This window comes from Lissotriton vulgaris, chromosome 7, assembly GCF_964263255.1.
Source record: "Lissotriton vulgaris chromosome 7, aLisVul1.2, whole genome shotgun sequence".
In the NCBI taxonomy this organism is placed as follows: Eukaryota; Metazoa; Chordata; class Amphibia; order Caudata; family Salamandridae; genus Lissotriton; species Lissotriton vulgaris.
In genome coordinates this window covers 1,121,754,632-1,121,777,177 of record NC_141695.1, presented here as the reverse complement: position 1 = coordinate 1,121,777,177, position 22,546 = coordinate 1,121,754,632, and positions in this window count along the sequence as shown.

Here is a 22,546-nt window from a genome sequence, read left to right as displayed (position 1 = left end):
GGTGATTTTTTGAAGATGGTAAAGCTAATGTTTGAGCCCCAAGCATTAAGAAGAATTAAGGTGGTTAATGTTTGCTGGAGCACAGTTGGCTAGGTATTTTTGTGGGTTGGCTGGTTCTCTATTTCCGACCAACACAGAGCAGCCAGTGAATCAGGTGGGGCTGCCGCATCTGCTAGAAGAGTCTGGTGATTGCTGCCATCCTAATTGAGGATTGATTAAATAGCCTAAAATCCAATTGCGCCTAGACCTCTGAAATGTATTGTGGAAGTCAGATGCGTTTGAAGAGGAGAGATTGCAATTGATTGAGGGTGGTGGCGTCACTCTCCTTTAGTAGTTCTGAGCCGTGAGTGAGGGAAGGAGCTTGGCTCAATTGACCTGTAGGAGGTAGGACTGTGATGTTCTCTGCATCCTTTTTTTCAGAAAGTTAAAGTCGAAGCATTGCTTTTTTGTCCGAGGTCCCCTTTTTTTGTAAATGTTCCTTTAGTCAGCCAATAACTGGCATAATTTAATGAATTTGTGCTCCACAATTTTAAATTGGCTCTCTTGTCAAGCTTCTCAATCTGAGGCCTGACAAAACTACATTATTGACTAGATTTCAGTAATATTTTCTCTCTTCCCCTTACTGATTTCCTTTGTTCTGGATTCCTCTAGAATTCCCCTAAAAGAATGAAAGGTTGTACCATGAAAAATAAGCCCAGTTATCTTCACTAAAAAGCGAGTTAAGTGCGAAACCTTTTTTTAACGTTCATTAAAGCGATGCACGTGTTTTGCTCAGTATTGCCTTGCAGTTACTGCTTGAATTGGCACAGATATCAAATTAATAAAACAGACAAGGATAAATATTTTCTATTTTGTAGTTTTATATGGCACAAACTCAAAGAAAAAGCATTGGAGAGTTTTACATGAGAAAAAATTTAATTACAGCGGGACACATTTTTTTTATAGGCATGAGGAAACTTAGGGCCCGATGTAGGTGGCTCATTACCGGTGGGTAAACCCGAAATTCTGTAAATTTCAGGTTTACCGACCAGTATTGAGCCATTTGCTATGTAAGGGGTATAAGAAGTCCAGGTGGTCGCTCAAAGTCAAGGACTGATCGAAGAGTTATTGGATCAGCGGCGGGACTTGCTATGCCTGACTTAAGCAGGGCGGCAGACGGCAATCAAGGCTCATCTGGAGGTTCAGTTTCCAAGCAATGAATGCTGGACCGGACCTGGACTTCTTATACCCATACTCAATATCCAGGGTATTATTCACTGTTCCCATCGACAACCCTGTCCTGATGACGATCCCGAGTTAAAGGGGATCGAAACGCCGTCGACTGTACAGCTTGAATGATACGACGCATACCACGTTTTGTGCTTCTACTTAAATAATTGTATTTTAAGTAATTACAACTTGTTTTGAGAAGCCATTACTTGATGTAAATAATTTGTTTCATGCGCCGTCTACGCTGCTGTTTTTTAGCACTTGCACATTCACTATCACCAATTGTACATAGCACCTTGAACCAAGTGTCACTGGGTTGTCACATGATCAACTCTGTACAGTGCTGTCTTAACTGTATTGTCATGTGAGACTTTCCTGTTGCTTCTTGGTAAATAATACCACTTCTGTTGAAAATCTATTGACTCCTTGGTTCTTTCCCTTCCAGTAATGCATATTGCATACACTACTAAAACTGTCTTCGAATAAAACCTGTTGGGAATTGTTCTTGCTTACACGATATCTCCCATCCCAACGAGGTCTATGGGTTTTCTCCTGTTGTTCTTACACACTTCATTTTAGAGCACTGTAACAGTCAAGTAAAGTCATTGAGCTACCAATATCAAGTTAGAGAGATGGTCAAAACCACTCCTTTATGTGTGCGTACAATGTTTGGTAACTATCTACGCTGAGCAATGCAGATATTGCAGATCTCAGGATGGGTAAGGCAACCCCCTAGAATGCAAATAACTTAAAGGTCAGGGAGAAGGGGGAAAGACAACAAAAACTACAAATAAGTATAATCCCTCTAGACTAATATTTCTTTACATAAGGCTTTTATAAGCTCATACCTGGGGCATAAGGAACACTCTTCTGCACACAAAACTGATATTTATTTTTTCACATTTTATTTCATTTTTTTAGTTTTTTGATCATTCATCTGTTATATTGTTACATACAAAGCGATACAATATTAAAAAATTGCTGAATTTATACAAATAATTTTTGGGGGACAAAACTTGTGCAAAAATTGTACAGAGCATGTATATCGGTTGAAATCAGCATTATACTTATTTGTAGATATTGCAGATCTCTGCACTCCATTCAATGAGCTCTTACAGGTAGACACAAAAACCGGTCACGGAAAGCAGTAGTCCCCTCATACAAGACATTCAAATGCACATTGTGGCAGAAACAAGAGTATAGAAAAGACAGGTGGGTGTAGCTGCAGAAATACCGTGATGGGGTACATTAAATTCATATGACAAGTTCACACAACAAAGAATAGGTGAATTAAGGTTATACAAACCTGATATGCTTTGGCCAATATCTGTGTCTAGGACGACCTTGTAGAGACTTTTGGAATAATTCAAAGTTTTTAAGCAATATTGTGATATATACAATCAGGTTAGCAAGGGTTCAACTGAGTCAAGGTGAAGCATATGTGACATATTTTTACATGCCTAATAAAAAAGAAGTCAAATTGAATCCAATACTTCAAGCATAATTGATTTACATATGCACAATTTTAGATTTGGTTTATTGTATCATTTATATAGATGAAATAGTGTTTGCTTTAGAATTGTAGAAAAAATATCAACATAGAGTAGCTTTGCAGCATAGTTTTTGCATTATTGATACGTACCGGAGCAGGCACCTTGGCTCTGGAAAATCCCAGCTGGAGAGGGCAGGCATCTGTAAAATTACATAATTTGACACAGCAAGTGCATGGTGTCTGTGGCCATTCCAAGCATATTATAATAATGAATAGTTATAGCCTTTGTATGCTTCCAATTCTGGCCTTTGATGTAAAAAAAGAATGAGAAATCAACATTATCACATATTCCTGTTGCTTGGGAGAGCATTATTCTTCAGCACTGGTTCCTCATACCCCTTATCTTGTTCCACAATGATGTGAAAGCAATCTGTGTTCAGGCACGAGCACCAATGAGCTTTTTCTTCATCGGACATTAAAGTAGACCTGGTCAAAGCAGCTGTCACTTGATTTTCACTAGACAATGCCAATCCAATGTTCCATTATGTATCTTTTACTAGCTCTTACTCAAAGTATCCTTGGTGGCCTTCCTCTTGCCTTGTGATGTAATTTCTTAGGTTTCTGAGGGTGTGCTCATTAGGGCCTGGTACAGAGATACTCACGGTGTCCTAACATGCCTTGCTTTGGGTAACGTTATGTCAACACTCAGAGGGACTGCTTGGGCCGATGGTTGAGTAGCCTTCAGGCTCCTTGCATCATTGTGTCCTAGAAATGACCATTGTGTCTTTTAAACACAGTAGGTCTCAAATGCCCTCATTAGCACTTTACTGGTCTTCTCTTAAGATGCTTTCCTGAACCGCTCAGGGGCTTTGGATACCTACTAAGGCAGGAGGGCCTGAATATCAAGGCAGTAAGTTGCAGATATGGCAGGGTACCATGGTATATCTGGGCTTCATGGTGGGCGGGGACATGGTGCAGTCCCTCCAGTCCAAGATTGAGACTATCCTGACCTAGTAACCCCCTAAAACACAGACTGAGGTAAAGGAATTCCTGGACCTCGCAGGATATTATAGGAGGTTTGTTAAAGAAGTTGGCACCAATGTTGCCATCTTGATTGAGATCTCTTCCAAGAAGCAGTCCAGAAACGTGAACTGCACAGAGGCATGTCAGAAAGCCTTTGACATGTTCTGGGAGGCCATGTGTACAGCACTGGTACCCAAGGCTCTTGACTTCTCTAAGGAGGTTATTATGCTAATGGATCTTTCAGAGCATGGTATATGGGTTGTCTTAGCACAGTTAAATGAGGACGACCTATAACAACTGGTTCCCTACATTTTTAGGAGGTTACTTCTCCCGGAACAGAGGTGGAATGCTATTGAGAGGGATGCTTCGGTTGTAGTGTGGCGCTGACGATGCTGAGGTCATACCTATTTAGGACTCAATTCTGCTCTCAGAAAGACCACAGGCCCCTCAGATGCCTCATGCAAATCAGGAGTGAAAATCCCAAACTATTGAGGTGGCCCATCTTCCTACAGGGAACGGTGGACCACTGTCATGGGTCAGACCACGCCAATGCTGATAGTCGATCTAGGTCCTTCCACCTTAGTGATGCATGCTATCAAGAAGTTGGGTAGTTCTCCCCACTTTCATCTGTGGGGGGCACATGTTAGCCCATTCAGCCTTAGAGTAGTGATAGAGTGACATTTCTCATTTTGCAAATTAAATGTATTTATTAGTAAAGTGCAATTTATAACGTGAAATAAAATGCATATATAACACTTAATTTGTAGTAGGTAATCACACTTAGCCATTATAAGCAAACACTCAAGTTAACACATTTTAATGAATTGATTTAGATTAAATACTGATGCGATTTTGACAGTCGACTATGTTTGTTTAAGGCTAAGAGGTCTATTTATGCTATTACGCAGTTGTTTTGCTTTTTCTTCCCACTGCAGATGCTGTATTTTTCACTAAGCCTTCTGTCAGCTAGTAAATAGGCATTTGTTATGTATTAGACAACTGATAAGGAAGTTCTCACTGGGAGGAGAGGAATTTGCCAGGAAGCGTGACTTGTGGAAGGAGCTGTCTGAACTACAAGATTCTGTTCAGAGTAGCAAATCAAGGACATAGCCATGCATGAACCATTGTAAGCACATGTGAAACTGGGCAGTTTACCTACTCCCAGAGTTTGGTGAAGACTGACTGCAGGAGTGGGAATGGAGAGAAATTTTAGAACTAGTGTTTTAAATTATATTACCATGTGTTCCTTAGACTAGGCCAAATCTTAGAGATGATTGCTGGCTTCGAGCTCAGAAGACCCTTCCAGACCCTGCTAAGATCCACTGCCTGAGTATTGAGGAATCATGCCTATGGATCCCTATTCTCTTATCAGAACCCTTCATTTGGTCTTCTGAAGCTGACACCATACCATATTTTGCTTAATGTAAATGCCATTCTTGACCAACCCTTTTTTAATGTAGATTATTGAATTTCCTTAATGGAACACACTTGCTGCATATTCTATGTGTTATTCTTACCAATGTGCTATTCCATTTCCTTTTGAAATATTGACTTTTAGATTATTTGAATCTGTAATAATGATGAAAAAATGTAAATACTTTATGAATTAATGATTTGAACTAATTTGTTAATAATTCCCTTTTAAACTCACTTCAATTGTTGTAGTTTCCTGTGAAGTCCCAATTGGTCTTCACTGTTTATGGAAATTAATATGCCTGATAGCTCCTTATCCACTATCCTTGTAGACTAATATAGGGTGATACGACCAATGGTGGGGATTATATGATCATTATACCTGACATTTCAGATACAAACATCCCTGCTCCAGCAGTGGCCTTCCCCTAAACTTTTTGTCGTACTATGCAATATTTTAAATATTTTTCTGATCTCGTTCTCTTGGCCTTAGGACTATGTGCACTTTACCAACGATAACCAGTGCTAAAGTGCGTCTTCTCACTCCCAAAGACATGGTAACATTGGCCTATAACCTATTGACATATTTAATTTACCTGTAAGTCCCGAGTAATGTGGCACTCCATATACCCCTGGCCTGTGAATTTAATACTACTAGTGGGCCTATAGCACTAATTGTGCCACCCACTTAAGCAGTCCCACCAACCAGTCTCAGGACTGCCATTGTAGTCTGTGTGTGCAGTTTAAACTGCCATTTTGACTGGGCGAGCTAAGCCCATTGCTAGGCCTCAAACGTCCTTTTTATATCATATAGGTATCCCCTAGGGCCGGTCCTACAAAGCACTGAGGGCAGGGTGCAATGTATTTAAAAAGTATTTTAAAAATAAGAAATGTACTTTTAAGTTTTACATTCTCCTGGTAGTTTAAAACTCTCTTCTTTTTATTACCTCTGCAAAGGTTGCCTCTCCAGTAGCATAACATTGGAGTTACCTTATTGCATTTAATAAGTTAGAACCTCTGATTAGGAGCAGGTCGACAGTTCATGTTTGGAGTCTTTAGATTTGTAATGAAACATCCTCTTTAATAGTAAGGCCAGATTTGGAATTCCACATAGAAAGTTGCCCTTTTCCTGCCATAGCCATTAGAGCATACAACCTGCTCCTGAGTCCCATATCTAGGTGTACCTGACAGTTGGACTTTTGTATTCCTCCAAGACAGCCATACACGATAGAGAGCTTAGGTGTGCTTGGATGGGCCTTCTCTGGCAGGATGGGGATCAGAGCTAGGCACAGCCCCACTTATACCTGAATAGGCTGTGTCCTGTCTTCACACAAAGAATTGCATACCCCCTGTAGTTAGTCTAGAGTCAGGGCAGGGGAGGCAATAACCTAAGAATTCTCTAGAAGCATATCCCACTTCAAAGGAGGTACCAGTTATAAACATTGGACCTCAGACACGTCTTCAGATCACTTCTGGACCTGTAGACTCTGACAGATGGAAGGACTGCCCAGCTATGAATCCTGCTCTGATTACCTGCTTTACTGCCTAAGGAATCCTCTGTTGCCCAATGACTGCTGTTGCTGCACCAGGACTCTAGTTAGTGTTGTCGAGATAGCAATCTGAAAAGAGTGTGTAACAAGGTCTGCTACTTCTAATAATTTGAAGTTGGTGGATACATTGTAAATTAAGGTTATGACTATAACTTTACAATTTTTCAAGTTTGTGTAGTTTAAATGTGGTTTGGATAGGGAAAAGAAATGTCCTTAACTAATACTAAGCTTTAATCTTTGTTTTTTTCATTGAATAATATTGTTTAAAAAAAAAAAATGTGTTTCAAATTGTAGAGTCCAGTGTTGCAACTGAAGAGTTGTTATGTGGACTGTCATACAGTACAGTAAAGTAGAGCATTGTAAATATCTGTTGTCATAGATGTGAGTATTGTAGATTGGAATTGAGCGGAGTAGAGTGGAGTAGTCTATTGTACAGTGTAGTAAAGTGTGATATAATGTAGTAGTATAGTGTTTCATATAGTGGAATTAAAGTATCGTAGACTGGAGCAGCGAGTTGTACAGTGGCATGGCATGTCGGACAGTAGAGTAGGGTGTGGCAGACTGTCATCAAGTGGAGTACAGTGTTTTGGAGTACAGTGGGATGAAGTAGAATGTCATGTAGTAGAATATAATCAAATGGAGTGTTGTACAGCACAGTAGAGGGGGTTTTCTTAGAGAGGAGTGCTGATTCATATAGTGGAGTGGCTTATCATTGAAAGAAGTTGAGCGCTGTGTTGTTGATTGTTATACAACGTATGACAGTGGCGTAGAGTCAATGGGCAAAGAATGGAGTAGATTGTCATACAGTGGCATAGAATGTAGTACAATATTGTAGAGTGGAGTTGCATACAGTGGAGTAGAGTGTTGGACAGTGGAGCGGTGTAGAGCGGAGTATAGTACAGTGGCGTAGAGTGGGATAAAGTGGTGTAGATTGGAGTATAATGGAGTGAAGTACACTGGAGTGGAGAAGTGTAGAGTGGAGTAAAGTGTCATTGAGTGGAGTCGTGTGTTATAGACTACAGTAGCTTGGATTGCAGTAGATTGAAGTGGCGTAGCAAACAGTCAAGAAAAGTGTCATCAATCGGAGTACGGTGTTGTACAATAGAGTGTAGTGTGTCCTACATTATTGTAAAGTGATATGGATTAGAATAGAGTAGCATGACATACAGTCTAGTTGACTTTTGTAAAGTTGAGTGGTGTACGGTACAGTGTTGCAGAGTCTGGTACAGTGGATTGGCATGTTGTGTAATAAAGTACAATGGCATTGAGTGGAGTGGAGTGGCGTACAGTGGAGTAGAGTGCAGCACTGTGTCAGAATAGAGTGACAGTGGCATATGAGTTGCATACAGTGTCAGATTCCAGAAAGTGTGAAAAACAGGCATTGGTGGTTAGTGATCCAGACCTGCCAGCTTGCACCTTGCTATAATCTGTCATACTATAGTAGCACTTTTCAAATGGAAGATTGGTGACGAGCTGATTTGGTTTTTTTTGGGGGGGGGGAATTTATATAGCGCAAACTCGACCCAAAGGTATCAGATCACTTTACACGAGCACCACTTGCGTTACAGATGGACACTTTTATTTTTGTTAAGCACGGGGAGATTAAGTGATTTGCCCAGAATCACAGGATCATGAGCATCCCTGCTAAGACTCGAACATGGCTCCCCAGCTCTGAGGTCGACAGCTCTAGCCATTAGGCCACATGGTGAAAAGCATTGTGAGCTGAAATTCCTTCATGCAGTCGGCTTCCATCTTCTGAGTGGAGAAACGTTACAGCTGATGTCCACTGTGGCATTTTCAGCCTCTCCAAGACATTGGTGGCAGTCATAGCAGTTTTATTCGGGTTTGTTTATGGGGGAGAGAAGTGGCTAGCAGATTGTGACTAGCCTGATGTCCAGCCCCTTCTCTATGGTTCCCCCATCTCAGGGATTCACTTGTGGTGGGTGCTACAGTAATTAATTATTTGGCCTTGTACCCTTCATTAGACCCCACACCTCCTCTCACAAGGTAGGAATCTGCAGTTGAGGACTTCAGATGTCAGTGTTTCAATTAGTGGATCTATACCAATGCCAATATTGTTGCACCCCTCATAAACGTCTACCCAAAAAGGACAACAAACACCCCAGCTGGCACACCAATGCAGTCAGGAGTCCAAGAGGCAATACAAACAGGCATGAAGAAAATGGAGAACCTCTCATGAGCCCTCCTCCAGGATGGCCAACAAGTCCTCACTCAGGAGCTTTCACCTCAAACTGAAAGAGACCAAGAAGAAAGTTCTGAACCAGAGTTTTGAAGCAAGCAACAACAAATACAGATCATTTTTCATCTTCATTAAGGAATTCACCAAACCAGCAGCCACTTCCAGCTCCATCAACCCATCATAAGGACTCTACAACTAACTCTCTGACTTCTTCCACAATCAGATATCTACAATCTATACAAACTTCAACCCAAACCACACCCTACCTCATCTATGACGACCACCACTAGTGTAACCCCACTCATGTAGTGAACCCCGATGACCAATGCAGACTCAGTGGCTATAATGGCATCCATCCACATGGGGACCCCCACGGATATATGTCCCCACCGCTTCCTCAAGCTAGGGTGACCCACGATAAGCACAGTACTCACAGCCATCATCAACACCTCCGTCATTACAGGCACTTTCCCAGATGCCTGAAAACATGCAAAAGTCACTCTGTTCCTCAAAAAATCATCTGCGGACCTGGAAGTCCTCAGCAACTCCCGACTCAGCTACCTGCTCCCGTTCCCAGGCAAAGACAAAGAAAAAGTACCTTGAACACGACGAAATTCTACACAGCTCACAATCATGATTCAACAGATACCACAGCACCGAGACAGCCTACATTGCAGCTTCGGACAAAATCTGCACCATATTAGATTGAGGCCACACTGCTGCACTCATTCTCTTGGACCTCTCCACCACATTTGACACAGTCTCCCACAACACAATCATCTCCAGACTCCATGAAACCAGTATCCAAGGACCAACTCTCAAGTGGATAGACTCCTTCCTGGCTGGAAGAATGCAATAGGTCAAGCTCCTGCCGTTCACCTCAGAACCCAAGTACCTCATCTGTGGAGTCCTGCAAGGCTCTTCACTCAGCCCCACTCTTTTCAACATATAGATGACTCCTCTAGCAAGCATCATTCTAACCCATGGACTCAATATCATCTCTTACCCTGATGACACCCAACTCACCCTATCGCTCTCAGAAGACACCAGCCACACCAAAAGTAATTTCAAAATGTGCATGACCAACATGCCAACTGGATGAGAGACAACTTTATCAAACTCAGCACTAACAAGACAGAGGTACTGATATTCAGCAACAATAACTCACCCTGGGAGTCCACCTGGTACCCCACAGAACTAGGCCCCACTCCCTCACCCTACCAAGAGGACATAACCTGGGCGTAATCCTGGACACCAACCTCACCATGAGGCATCAAATCAATGCTGCTACCTCCGCCTGCTTTCACATACTTTGCATGCTCAGAAAAATCATCAAATGGCTCTGTCATGACTCCAGAATGAGCATCACCCAGGCCCTCATTACAAGCCAACTGAACTACGGCAACACCCTTTTCTACAACATCTCTGCAAACCTGCTATACAAGCTGCAAACCATCGAAAATGCAGCTGGCAGCCTAATCCTCATTTTCCCTTACCGCAAGCACACCCCACCCCACCTCACCTCCAGAAATTGCACTGGCTCCCCATTCAGAAACGGTGCCAGTTGAAGAGGCTCACCCATTCCTAAAAGGCACTTCATAAACAGGGTCCCACCTACCACAACCACCATCTTCAATTCCACCAAACAACCAGCAACCTCAGCTTTGCATCACTCATGCTCACCCTCCCTGAACCCGTACCCATAGAAGAAAGACAAGAGGTAGGGTCGTTTCTTACCTGGCAGCCAAATCCTGGAACAACCTCCCCAGCATATCAGGTCAGCCAAGTCACTTTCTGAAGGAAAATAAACCTAAAAACTTGGCTCTTCAACTGATCTTTCTTGCAGAACCTGAACCTACTTAGTGCCTGGATACCCTCAACGGTGACAGGTTTCGCACTCTACAAATCCACATTTCGATACAAGGTTTACATTGCAAGCATGAACGTCATTGAAAAGTCACCAGGGATGGCAGCTGCTATGCCTGGCTTGCCCTCCCAGTCCCCTGGAACTTTCCCTGCAACCTCTGGCCCCAAAGTTCGCAAAGGCAGTGCCAGAAACGCAAGATAAACTGGGTTCTCACGAGACTTATTTATTGCACGTAGCCAGCAGGAAGTTCCTTGAATGTTATAAATACATAAACTCAACAGTTGAACTCACACTGCATTTAGGCAAAATGTTGGAAACTGTATCTTTGCTTGCACCTTCACACAGTAAGTAACAAACTTGCAACATCATTTATTTGCTGTCGCTTATTCAGTGGAACCAGCGAAAATGCATCTCCCTGTCTGTTGCTGTCCCTGAATAAGAAAGAGGAGAAGAGAAAAGCAAACACAACTGAGGAAGATACACAGGATATATACGGGTGATAGATATACGCTTGTGTGTTGGAGATAGCAGAGAGACAGAGATGAAGACAGGTGAAGGAGGCTGCAAAGGTAAGAGATGTCGCAGACAGATGAGAACGAGACAGATAAGAGAGACATAAGACAAATAATAGGCAGATAGGCAGAAAAACTATGGCGGAGAGGGACGGGTGAAAAAGAGGCACATGATATGAGGAGATAGATGAGATGTATGGAATGTATGGGAGAAAGAGAGAAGAGACAGAGGGAGAGTAGGAGAGAGGTTTAAGGGATCTGATAGTGAAAGGTGTGAGAGCTCTCAGAGTGAAAGGGGACGTTACTGGTGAGAGAAAGTTAATAAAGAGACAAACAGGTGAGAGACGCAGCTGGAAGTGGGACAGGTGAGAAAGAGCCATCTGAGTGAGTGGTTGAGAAGAGAGAGGAAGGTGAGACAGTGAAGGTTCATTGAGATTAAGGAGGAGTAGGAAACGCGCAGGAGACATGATAAAGAGGGTATACAAGAGAGAGAGAGAGAGAGAGAGAGAGAGAGAGAGAGAAAGGTGATAAACAAGTTAGAAAGAATGGCTGAAAGAGGTAGGGAGGGTGGATAGGTGAGAAATAGATAATAAAGAGAAAGCTGAGACAGGGGGAAAGGCATGAAAAAGTCAATTAGAGGCAGGTAGGTGAGACTGAGAAAGGCAGTTGATCAATTGGCTGGGAGCCATGAGAGATTGATTATGAGGACGCTGTTACAATTGGGAAGATGACATTTGAGAGCGAGCAAGTTGACAAAATTGAAAAAATTGTTGTGAGCAGTGATAAAGGTATAGAGCATTGAGAAAGAAAAAGCTAAAAGAGAGAATTAGTGTCCGACAATTGACAAGTGAACGACGGAGTGATGGTAAAGTGAGGCTGGTTACAAACATATAGCTGAGAGGTAAGAGGCAGTATAAGAGGAGATACATACAAACATGTGAGAAGAAGATTGGTGAGGTTGAGAGACATGGGTGGGAAACGCCATAGTGGGGAGTACTACTGCAGGAGAGAGAGCTGGTAACAAAGAAAAAGGAAGTAAAGACAGAGACAGCTGAAAATCAGACATCTGTGGCAGAGAGCAAGGTAGATAAGAGAGAGCAATGGAGAGAGAGAGACCGGTAACACATGAACAGGTGATATGGAAAAAGAGATAGAAAAAAACTTAACCAGATAGGATAGAAATCAAGGAAAGGAGAAGAAAATTACAGGAAAGATAAAGGGAAGGTGAGATGAGAAAAACAGCACCAGAAGGGAGAAAGACAAGAAACACCAGGAGAGATGTGAGAGAGAGTAGGGGAGAAGTATGGGCAAGACAGAAATTTGTCAAGGAAGAAAAGAGAGTACAGGGGAGGAAATGTGAGTAGGTCAAAGCCAGAAAGAAACAAGGGATGTAAAGTAGGCATATTCACTTGCAAATATATGCTCACAATCAGGCACAGCATAACACATATATATTCCTCTAGCACGAGATGATGGGCCTGAATTTTTGGGAACCAAGAGTAAGGTCCTGGTCTATCCTTGTGTGCACTGTTTTTGGGCGTGTGTGTTGCAATCCAGCATTAAGTACTTACTCACATAAAAGATATGCTCTGTGGGTTGCATGAGTGAACTGAGAATTAGCTGTTGTGCTGGACACAATGCAGTATTGAAAGACAGGGGGGCTGTGTTAAGTCCTCGGTCTTTCAATGTGAACACCTGGCCTACTTCTGAGATGTGTGCCTGAAGCACCATGGGATCGTCCATAGCTCCTCAATGTACACCTACATGTACATCACTTCCTAGTTGGCTCAATTATTGCACCTTCTGAGATTCTCTGTGCTTCTGTGGCAGCATCAGCAACATGGTGCAAAGGTTTCTGCTCCTTTGTATGGGGCCAAGCTTTGGTGCTAATGAGAGAATTTGAAAACAAACCATGTTTTTTGGACATTCAAATTTCAAATTCAAAATGTGTTTTAAATGTCACACAAGAAAACAGTTGAGTTTTCGATGGGGCATGTGGGCAGGCAGCAAAACTGGATATCTCTAGGGGGATCACACATTGGGTTACACATGGACTCTATGTCTTCACTCGGAACTGTCATTTATTCAGAGCCTGGATGGAACTCTGAAAAGTCAGAACATGTATGTCTATTTACTGACACACCCACATGATGTCCCGCCCACTATCATAAATGCACTTCCTTTAAGGCAATTAATACCGGTTTATAATACTTCCATTGGCCAGGGCGTGGGTTTAATATAGATCTCCAACTTCTATAAAAGGGACGAAATGCACATTAGTGCAAGAATTCTATATAAACAAGATGCAACTTCCAGCCAGCTTCACTTTGAATACATTTGTTTTGATTGAGCATTGGTATTTAAGGAACAGATTTACAGTTAATAAAACATATTCAATACAGGGTCTGGAAATGATAATGTTTTAGGTAGTGTTTTTTTCCAGCCTTATGTAGCAAAACTCAGGACAGGAAACATACTGAAAAAGTCAACTCTGGATTCAGCCCCAAGTGCAACTCTTGTCCAGGCCTTTTTTTAATATTGTAATAGGTCATTGTAGATTGTTGCAGTGCTTAGCAGCAATGTATGTTGTATGGCGCCTACGTAAAATTGGAGTCTTGGGGCTGGATCACAAAAAAAATTGACAAATGCTATGTCATGTCTTGGTGGTAAGTATAGGCAGTGGTTGGTGCAAACATCTTTCAGCATATTTTGAAGGCATGATTCTGGCGGTTGTGTTATGTGAGAAGAATGTATATATACATTTGCTATGTGCTTGGTGTGGTGGGAGCGTGTTCTGTTGTTTTTTGTACTGCTGTGTTTTTGTGCTGCATTATCACAATGTGAAGTGTTGTATTGTGGTAGTCGTGTTGCATCCTTGTTTTGTAGTGCTGAGCCCTCTCATATTTTAATTGTTTTGTTATGCTTCTTTGTGTTTGTTATAGTGTAATGTTCTGCTTTTTACTTTAGATATCAACGCATGCTGCTACATTTCCAGCCAAAAGTTAAAAGCAGCTCAAGTTGCTGGGCCAAGCAGACATTTATCACAAAGGAGATTAAAGAGTGCTGCTCCCTCTCTTCGAATATTTAAGACACAAATTAGCACTGGCACAGGGGGGCCATCATTAACCTACATGCTTTTTTAAGACTGGCTTGACAGTGCAACTGACCTTTTAATCTACACCAATATTATTGTCCAGTTCTTTGCTGCCACACAAATACATATTGATTCCCATGCTATATATTGGTAATGCCTCTCATTAGCATACAACGTTCTTTTAAAGCCAGGACAATTGGCATTGCTCATGGTGGTATTGCCAGGGCTTGTTTAATCTGTGACCCGCTGACAATGTTTCTAGGAGAAGTATGTACCTATGTATAATGCTGGCATTTCCAATGCTTGTTTAACCTTTGACCCGCTGACAATACTTCAAGGAGAGGAATGTATCTCTGATTAATGCTGGCATTTCCAATGCTTGTTTAATCTCTGATCAGCTGACAATGCTTCTAGGAGAGGAATGTACCTCTGGAAGGCTGGTAGGGCTGAGACATAAGGCTAGATGTAGGTAATTCTATTTTACCACTTCTAAAATACCGAATTTTACCGATTCGGTATTTAAGAAGTGGTAAAATAGAAGGGGGCACATGTAGGTATTTCAGAATCGGTAAATACCGAATCTGTAAGATTCGGTATTTACCGATTCGGTAAATACAGATTCGGTATCCCCCATTGATTCCTATGGGCCTTGAAGCCCATAGGAATCAATGGTGAATACCGAATCGGTATTTACCGATTCGGTAAATTCCGATTTTTGCAAGGGTGCAGGGGGTGTCACTTTGACACCCTCTGGCACCCCAATTCCGGACTTGTGTGCCATGTGGCACACAGACATGCCCTAAGGGCATATCTGTGTGTCACATTGCACAGGTGTGCATGCACAGATGTGCATGCACACCTGGATTCGGTATTTTACCACCCAATTGGATTGGGTGGTAAAATACCGAATCTGTAAGGCCTGCGGCACTCAAAGATGTGCTACCTACATGTGCTTTTACAGAATCGGTATTTTTACCGAGTCTGTATTTACCGATTCGGTAATTTTACCGAATCTGTAAATACAGATTCGGTAAAATACCGATTGTGTAAAGCATGCTCCTACATTAGAAAACCCTAATACCGGTCGGAAACGGCCGAAATCGGCCGTTTCCGACCGGTATTAGGGCTCCTACATCGGGCCCATAGTCAGTAATTGGACAATAAACCCCAGCTTCCTGGTTCAGTCAGTGTTCTTTCCGCCACTGGGCTGCGCTTTTTCACCGCTGCTGCTTCCGGCTTGAAGCAGACATCAGCTGCTGACTCCTGCCTTTGGCCTGGGGGAGCTACTTATATAATGAACTCCTGGTTCAGCGAGGAATCTCTGCCGCCGGCACCTCGGGAGGCCCCTCCGGGCCACCACTAAAAGGGAGACTTCGCAAGTCTTGCATCGACGGAGAAGACAGCGCTAGCGAGCAAGATTGCCACGAGTCTACTTTTTTTTCTCACCGTACAGAAATGTCTTTGCTCTGTGTAAACGGCGGCTTTGCAACATCAAGAACACAGCTAACCTATTTTTTCCTCTGCATCGATTTACGGAACAATAGGTTTTCTGCTGGGGGGCAAAAGAGCCGCTGCTATTTTCCTTTTGCTTTCCGAGTTTCAAGGCTCCCCGCAGTGAAAGGGCCAGCCATTGGAAGAAGGAAGCGGTCCCCGTGCTCGATGCCTGCCAAGCCGCATGCTACGTTTGAACTGTGTACTTAGGAAGGCAGTGCGTGTACGTGAGCTTACGTGGTGCAGTTTTCTGACTTCACTTTTGTCTTAGAATAGGTGAGAACGATTCCACGTCAGGGAACGTCTGAATTTATTAAAAACGATATTAATGATTAGCGATTGCAAGTACACATTAGGAAAGACAGTAATAGAAACCATCATTTTGGTTTTTATTGTGGTTACTTCATTCCACTCTCCTTGTTTTTAGTTTCTTTTCGTTTTAGCCAGTTTCCAGAATGTGCACAATTCCTGGAAAATCAAAGTCGTCTACCTTCACATTCTGAATAATCAGATATTCTCCATTAGCTTAGATCATTCTTCCATTACCCGTCTTTTCATAGTTTATATGTCATTTCAGTAATGCAGTGTTAAAAAGAACAAACAAAACAGGTGATGGACCGAATGTGGATCAATGTCACACATTCACCCCAGTCCAAAGATCTGGGCCCAAATCCATCGTTTTTTTGCACTCCACACCACCCTGGGTTAGACAATGGCGATATGCAAATCAGCTCTGACCCTGTGCCCCATGGGAACAGTCCAGTCCGAACTACAAAAGCCATGTCCTTCCCAGAACGGAATCAAGCATCCGAGGTCCGGACCGGTTTCGAGGTAACACCTCTCATCAGCCCGGCTAGCTTGACTCCAGTGGTGTGGAGTGCCTGGGACCCACGACTGAGCATCCCCACCGCACTTATGGCGGTATTGCAAACAAAACAGGTGATGGACCGAATGTGGATCAATGTCACACATTCACCCCAGTCCAAAGATCTGGGCCCAAATCCATCGTTTTTTTGCACTCCACACCACCCTGGGTTAGACAATGGCGATATGCAAATCAGCTCTGACCCTGTGCCCCATGGGAACAGTCCAGTCCGAACTACAAAAGCCATGTCCTTCCCAGAACGGAATCAAGCATCCAAGGACCGGACCGGTTTCGAGGTAACACCTCTCATCAGCCCGGCTAGCTTGACTCCAGTGGTGTGGAGTGCCTGGGACCCACGTCTGAACAGCAGGAAACACAAAACTGATGTTATATATTTATACCTTATGGTGGACATGGTGGATTGCAAATAAAGGAATATTTGAAGGCAGTGAGAGAGCATCAACGACTTTCTGTAGGACGCTGGCTCTCTGTATAGTGGATTTAAATGAAGTTCACTGTGCAGAGAGTCTAGTGAGACCCAGATTTGTATACAGAGTTAAATGTAGATTAAAGTGACACTCTTTGTAGTAGTGTGGGCGAGCAGTTAAGCTTACCAGGGGTAGTGCTAAGCATTTGTTGTACTCACAGAGGCAATAAAAGAGACGCAATCAATCAATCAGAGTACTTGTAAAGCGCGCTACTTACCCGTGAGGGTCCCAAGGCGCTGAGGGGAGGGGGGGTGCTGCTACTGCTCGAGGAGTCTTCTGAAGGCGAATAGGTCTTGGGTCTGCTGTATGTGGGTAGAGAGTGTGTTCCAGGTCTTGGCGGCGAGGTAGGAGAAGGATCTGCCGCCGGACGTCGTTCGCTGGATGTGGGGGACAGCGACGAGGGCGAGGCTGGCGGAGCGGAGCTGGGGGTGGGGGTGTGGAAGCTGAGTCTGCTGTTCAGGTAGGCTGGTCCGGCGTTGTGGAGTGCTTTGTGTACGTGGGTGAGGAGCTTGAAGGTGATCCTCTTGTCGACGGGGAGCCAGTGTAGGTCTCTCAGGTGGGGGGTGATATGGCTGCGGCGGGGGACATTGACGATCAGTCGGGCGGAGGCATTTTGGATGTGTTGTAGTCGTCGTGGGTGTTTGGCTGGGATTACTGCGTAGAGTGCGTTGCCGTAGTCCAGTCTGCTGCTGACGAGGGCCTGTGTCACCGTTCTTCTTGTTTCGGTCGGTATCCACTTGTAGATCCTGCGGAGCATGCAGAGGGTGTTGTAGCAGACCGTGTCGAAGGAGGCTGACAGGTCCAGGAGAGTGAGGGCTGATGTTTCGCTGTTGTCTAGTTTGCACCTGATGTCGTCTGTGGCAGCGATGAGGGCTGTCTCAGTGCTGTGGTTTCGTCTGAATCCGGACTGGGACGGGTCCAAGATGTTGTGGTTTTCGAGGTGGCGGGCCAGTTGCATGTTGACGATTTTCTCAATGACCTTTGCCGGGAACGGGAGCAGGGTGATAGGCTGGAAGTTCTTGAGGTCCTTGGGGTCCCTTTGGGCTTCTTGAGGAAGGCGTTGATTTCGGCGTGCTTCCAACTTTCCGGGATTGTCGCTGTTTCGAAGGAGATGTTGATGACCTTCCGTAGTTGAGGTGCGATGGCTGCATCTGCTTTGTTGAATACGTGGTGTGGGCACGGGTCAGACGGAGATCCTGAGTGGATGGAGTTCATGATCTTGCATGTCTCGTCGTCATTGACGTTGGACCAGGAGGTCAGGCGGTTGGCGCTGGTGGTGTTCACAGGGGAGGCGGAGTCTAGCGTAGTCGGGGCGGTCGTGGTGTTGAAGCTGTCGTGAATGTCAGCGATCTTGCGGTGGAAGAAGATGGCTAGTGAGTCACACAGTTCTATTGAGGGCGGGGTGTCGTTGGCGTTGGCGCTGGGGTTGGAGAGTTCCTTTACGATGCTGAAGAGCTCTTTGCTGTCGTGTGCGTTGTTATCCAAGCGGTCTTTGAAGGAGGATCTCTTGGCTAATCTGATGAGGTGGTGGTGTTTGCGGGTAGCGTCCGTGTGGGCTGCGTGGTTGTCCGGTGTGCGTTCATGGAGCCATGTCTTCTCCAGTTTCCGGCATGCGCGTTTAGAGGTCTGGAGCTCGTCGGTGAACCAGGTGGCTCTCTTGTTGGTGTGGCTGTTGGAGGGTTTCTTGAGCGGGACGAGGGTGTCGGTGCAGTCGTCGATCCACTGTCTGAGGTTTTGGGCTGCGGCGTCTGGGATGGTGGGGTCGGTGGGTGGGTTCTTGGCGAGGGAGGTGATCAGCTGGTCTTCAGTGACTTTGCTTCAGCAGCAGCGAGGCAGCTGTTGGGTGCGGTGGTGCGTGGTTGGCTTCTTGAAGGTGAAATGGATGCAGCGGTGGTCGGTCCAGTTGAGTTCGGTGGTGTGGTCGAAGGCGACTTGGGAGCCTTTGGAGAAGACGGGATCCAGCGTGTGGCCGGCGGCGTGGGTGGGTGCGGTGATGAGTTGTCTGAGGCCCAGGTTGGCGAGGTTGTCAATCAGGGTGGCGGAGTTGGCGTCATTGTTGTTCTTGAGGTGGAAGTTCAGGTCCCCAATGAGGATGTAGTCCATGGAGGCGCATGCGTGGGTGCTAGCGAGGTCGCCGATGGAGTCGCTGAACTGAGCCAGGGATCCGGGGGTCTGTAGATGAGTGTTCCTCTGAGGGTGGTGTTGGGGTCGGTGTGGATCCGGAAGTACAGGTGTTCGGCAGTGTTGAAGGTGTCGTCTGCGTGGGTGGGGACCTTGAGGGTGGACTTGTGGACAATGGCTATTCCTCCTCCGATTCCGTTGGCGCGATCCCTGCAGGTGATCTTGTAGCCGTCCGGGATGGCTATGGCGATGTCAGACGTGAGGAGTCACTCCACTAGGTCTCGTTCAGGAAGGCCACGTCTGGGGCAGAGGTTTTGAGCAGATCCCAGAGCTCAACGGCGTGTTTGTGTGAGGAGCGGGTGTTGAGGAGTATGCAGCGGAGGTGGTTGGGTCCAGTCCTTGGAGGTTTGGTGGTTCTGTCGCAGGTGAAGCTGCAGGTGTGGCAGGAGAAGGGTCCGTGGGTCCATTTTGGGGCGGAAGCAGGTGTGGTTTCGGCCGGCGTTGAGTGCGTGGAGGGTGCTGGCATCGTAGGGGATTCTGGTGTGGTGGCGTTAAGCAAGGTCTGGGGGTTCTGGTTCTGGGCGCGGTCCAGGTGCAGAGGGGCATGCGTCTGCTGCGCGGCTGCTTCTCGGCGTGCATATGAGGTGGCTTGGGAGGGAGGAGCAGCAGTGAGGTGGAAGATGGGGAGGCGAATGGGTGTGCAGGGGGGGCAGGGCCGCGGGGATGCAGAGGCGGGAAAGGGTCGGATCGGGAGTGGCGGGGGGCGGGGGGAACTGGTGCACAGGGCAGAGGGGAGGGAAAAACCCAGGAAACAAGGAGGCAGCAAGGAGGCAGGAACCAGGCAGTCAGGTGACGAGCAGCGGCGTGGGGGCGACCTGCCTGCAAGCAGGGTCAAAGGTCACAAAAAAAAGCAGAATGGTCACAAAAAACAGGGGGAAACGAGTGACACAGAGGCACAAAGGTCACAAGAAAGGGCAGAAAAGGTCACAAAAAACGGGGGGAAATGAGGGGCACAGAGGCAGAAAGGTCACAAGAAAGGGCCGAAAGGTCACAAAAAACTGGGGGAAACGAGTGGCAGAGAGGCAGAAAGGTCACAAGAAAGGGCAGAAAAGGTCACAGAAAACGGGGAGAAATGAGTGGCACAGAGGCAGAAAGGTCACAAGAAAGGGCAGAAAGGTCATAAAAAATGGGGGGAAATGAGTGACACAGAGGCAGAAAGGGGAGTAGAGTACAATCAGGGGAGCAGAGCGCAAGAAAAACGAATGCAATTTGGGTAGCAGAAGGCAAGAAAAATGAGTGCAATCAGGGGAGCAGAAGGCAAGAAAAACGAGTGCAATCAGGGGAGCAGAAGGCAAGAAAAACGAGTGCATCAGGGGAGCAGAAGGGACGAAAAACGGGTACAATCAGGGGAGTAGAGGCAAGAAAAACTAGCTCAGGGGAGTAAAGGCAAGAAAAACTAGTACAATCAGGGAAGCAGAGCGCAAGAAAAACGAGTGCAAGCCGGGGGAGCAGAAGGCAAGGAGAACGAGTGCAATCAGGGGAGCAGAAGGCAAGAAAAACGAGTGCAATCGGGGAGCAGAAGGCAAGAAAAACGAGTGCAATCAGGGGAGCAGAAGGCAAGAAAAACGAGTGCAATCGGGGGAGCAGAGGCAAGAAAATGAGTGCAATCAGGGGAGCAGAAGGCACGAAAAACAGGTACAATCAGGGGAGCAGAAGGCAAAACAAACAAGTGCAATCAGGGGAGCAGAAGGCAAGAAAAACGAGGGCAATCAGGGGAGCAGAAGGCAAGAATAAACGAGTACAATCAGGGGGAGCAGAAGGCAAGAAAACAAGCACAATCAGGGGAGCAGAAGGCAAGAGAACGGGCACAGATAAGAATGCAGGCACAGGGGGTAGACAAGTATAACACAAAAACACAGGGTGTCTACCAGCTTAATTATGTGGCTGCACTGTCAATCCGAGTTACCAGAATCTCGGGGTGTATGAATCACATAATGACAGCATATTTCAATAAAAGGTGAACACTATGTGTATAGGAAAAACCAACACACTACAGATCATTCATACATGGTTGACAAATCCAAAACAATTAGCAAAGGGTTACCATCAAATTGACTCAATGATCAGTCCTATCATATGGCCAAACCCAGGTGCAAATCAGGCTAGTCCCCTGATCATTGGGACATCAAGAGCCGCACCATTTGTTGCTGGTCAAGGATTTGGTCCACCAACACAAACGAACCGTCAATGATGGCTGATCTTTTATGGTCAAGTGAATAACAGTGCAACAGAAAATATAATGACTTTAAGATAGGATGGAGGGGCGTGGCCAAGATAGCGGAGTGAGCGGACGTGTACCGCCACAGCTCCTGCCAACGGCCCTGTATTAGCACCGGTTCCGAGGCCCTTGGTACCCGTAGTTTGGGCGCGGGGCTGTCGGAACCGACTACACAGCGGAGCGGACAAGTTGGGTGCGGCGGAGGGTGCGGAGAGCGACGGTGCAGGAGATCCGCGACCTGGACTGAAAGCGAGGCCGCCTGGAGGAGGTGAACGTAGCCTAACAGTGGAGCCTGTGCTGCGGAGCACTAGCGCGACCTGAAGCAGGTAGCACGCAGACGGAAGCAGTTCCAGAGCCCGAGACTCCTGTGGGGGTCTCCGGATTGATGACGGAAGCGGGCGGCGGGCCTGGCTGACGGCGGAGGGGTACAGAGACGCCGCGGGCCCAGGAGTCGACGGAGGAGTGCCGCGAGAAAAGACACCGGAGGTGAGGGGCGAGCCCGAGCACTGCAGGCGTAGTGGTGGCAGGTCCCGAGTGGAAGCGGCGTTTGAGGAGCGGGGGCGGCGGACCCCTCCCACGGACCTTACACTTCCTTAATCTGAATCGCCCTCATTAGGGTTTGGCGGACTGTACCTGCCCTTGGAGTTGCCGGCGCTAGCGGGGCCTACTTGGCGGCGACGCCCAGGTCGCGGTGTTGGGCCTAACCGGAGCACCCCACCATTCGCTGGGCTGAGAGGCGGCCACCCCTACCCAGAGGCAGAAACTATTCCCATTATAAGGGGGAAGCACCGCACTACCATAGGGTCTCCCACAGGCATTGAAGGCTGGAGCCCCGTACCTGAGGTGGAGTGGAGTCCACCCGCGCCGTCGGGGAGAACTGGCCCGTAACTGATTCAGCTAAACACATAAGGCGAGACATGGCGTGTGAGATCCCGTGAGAGAG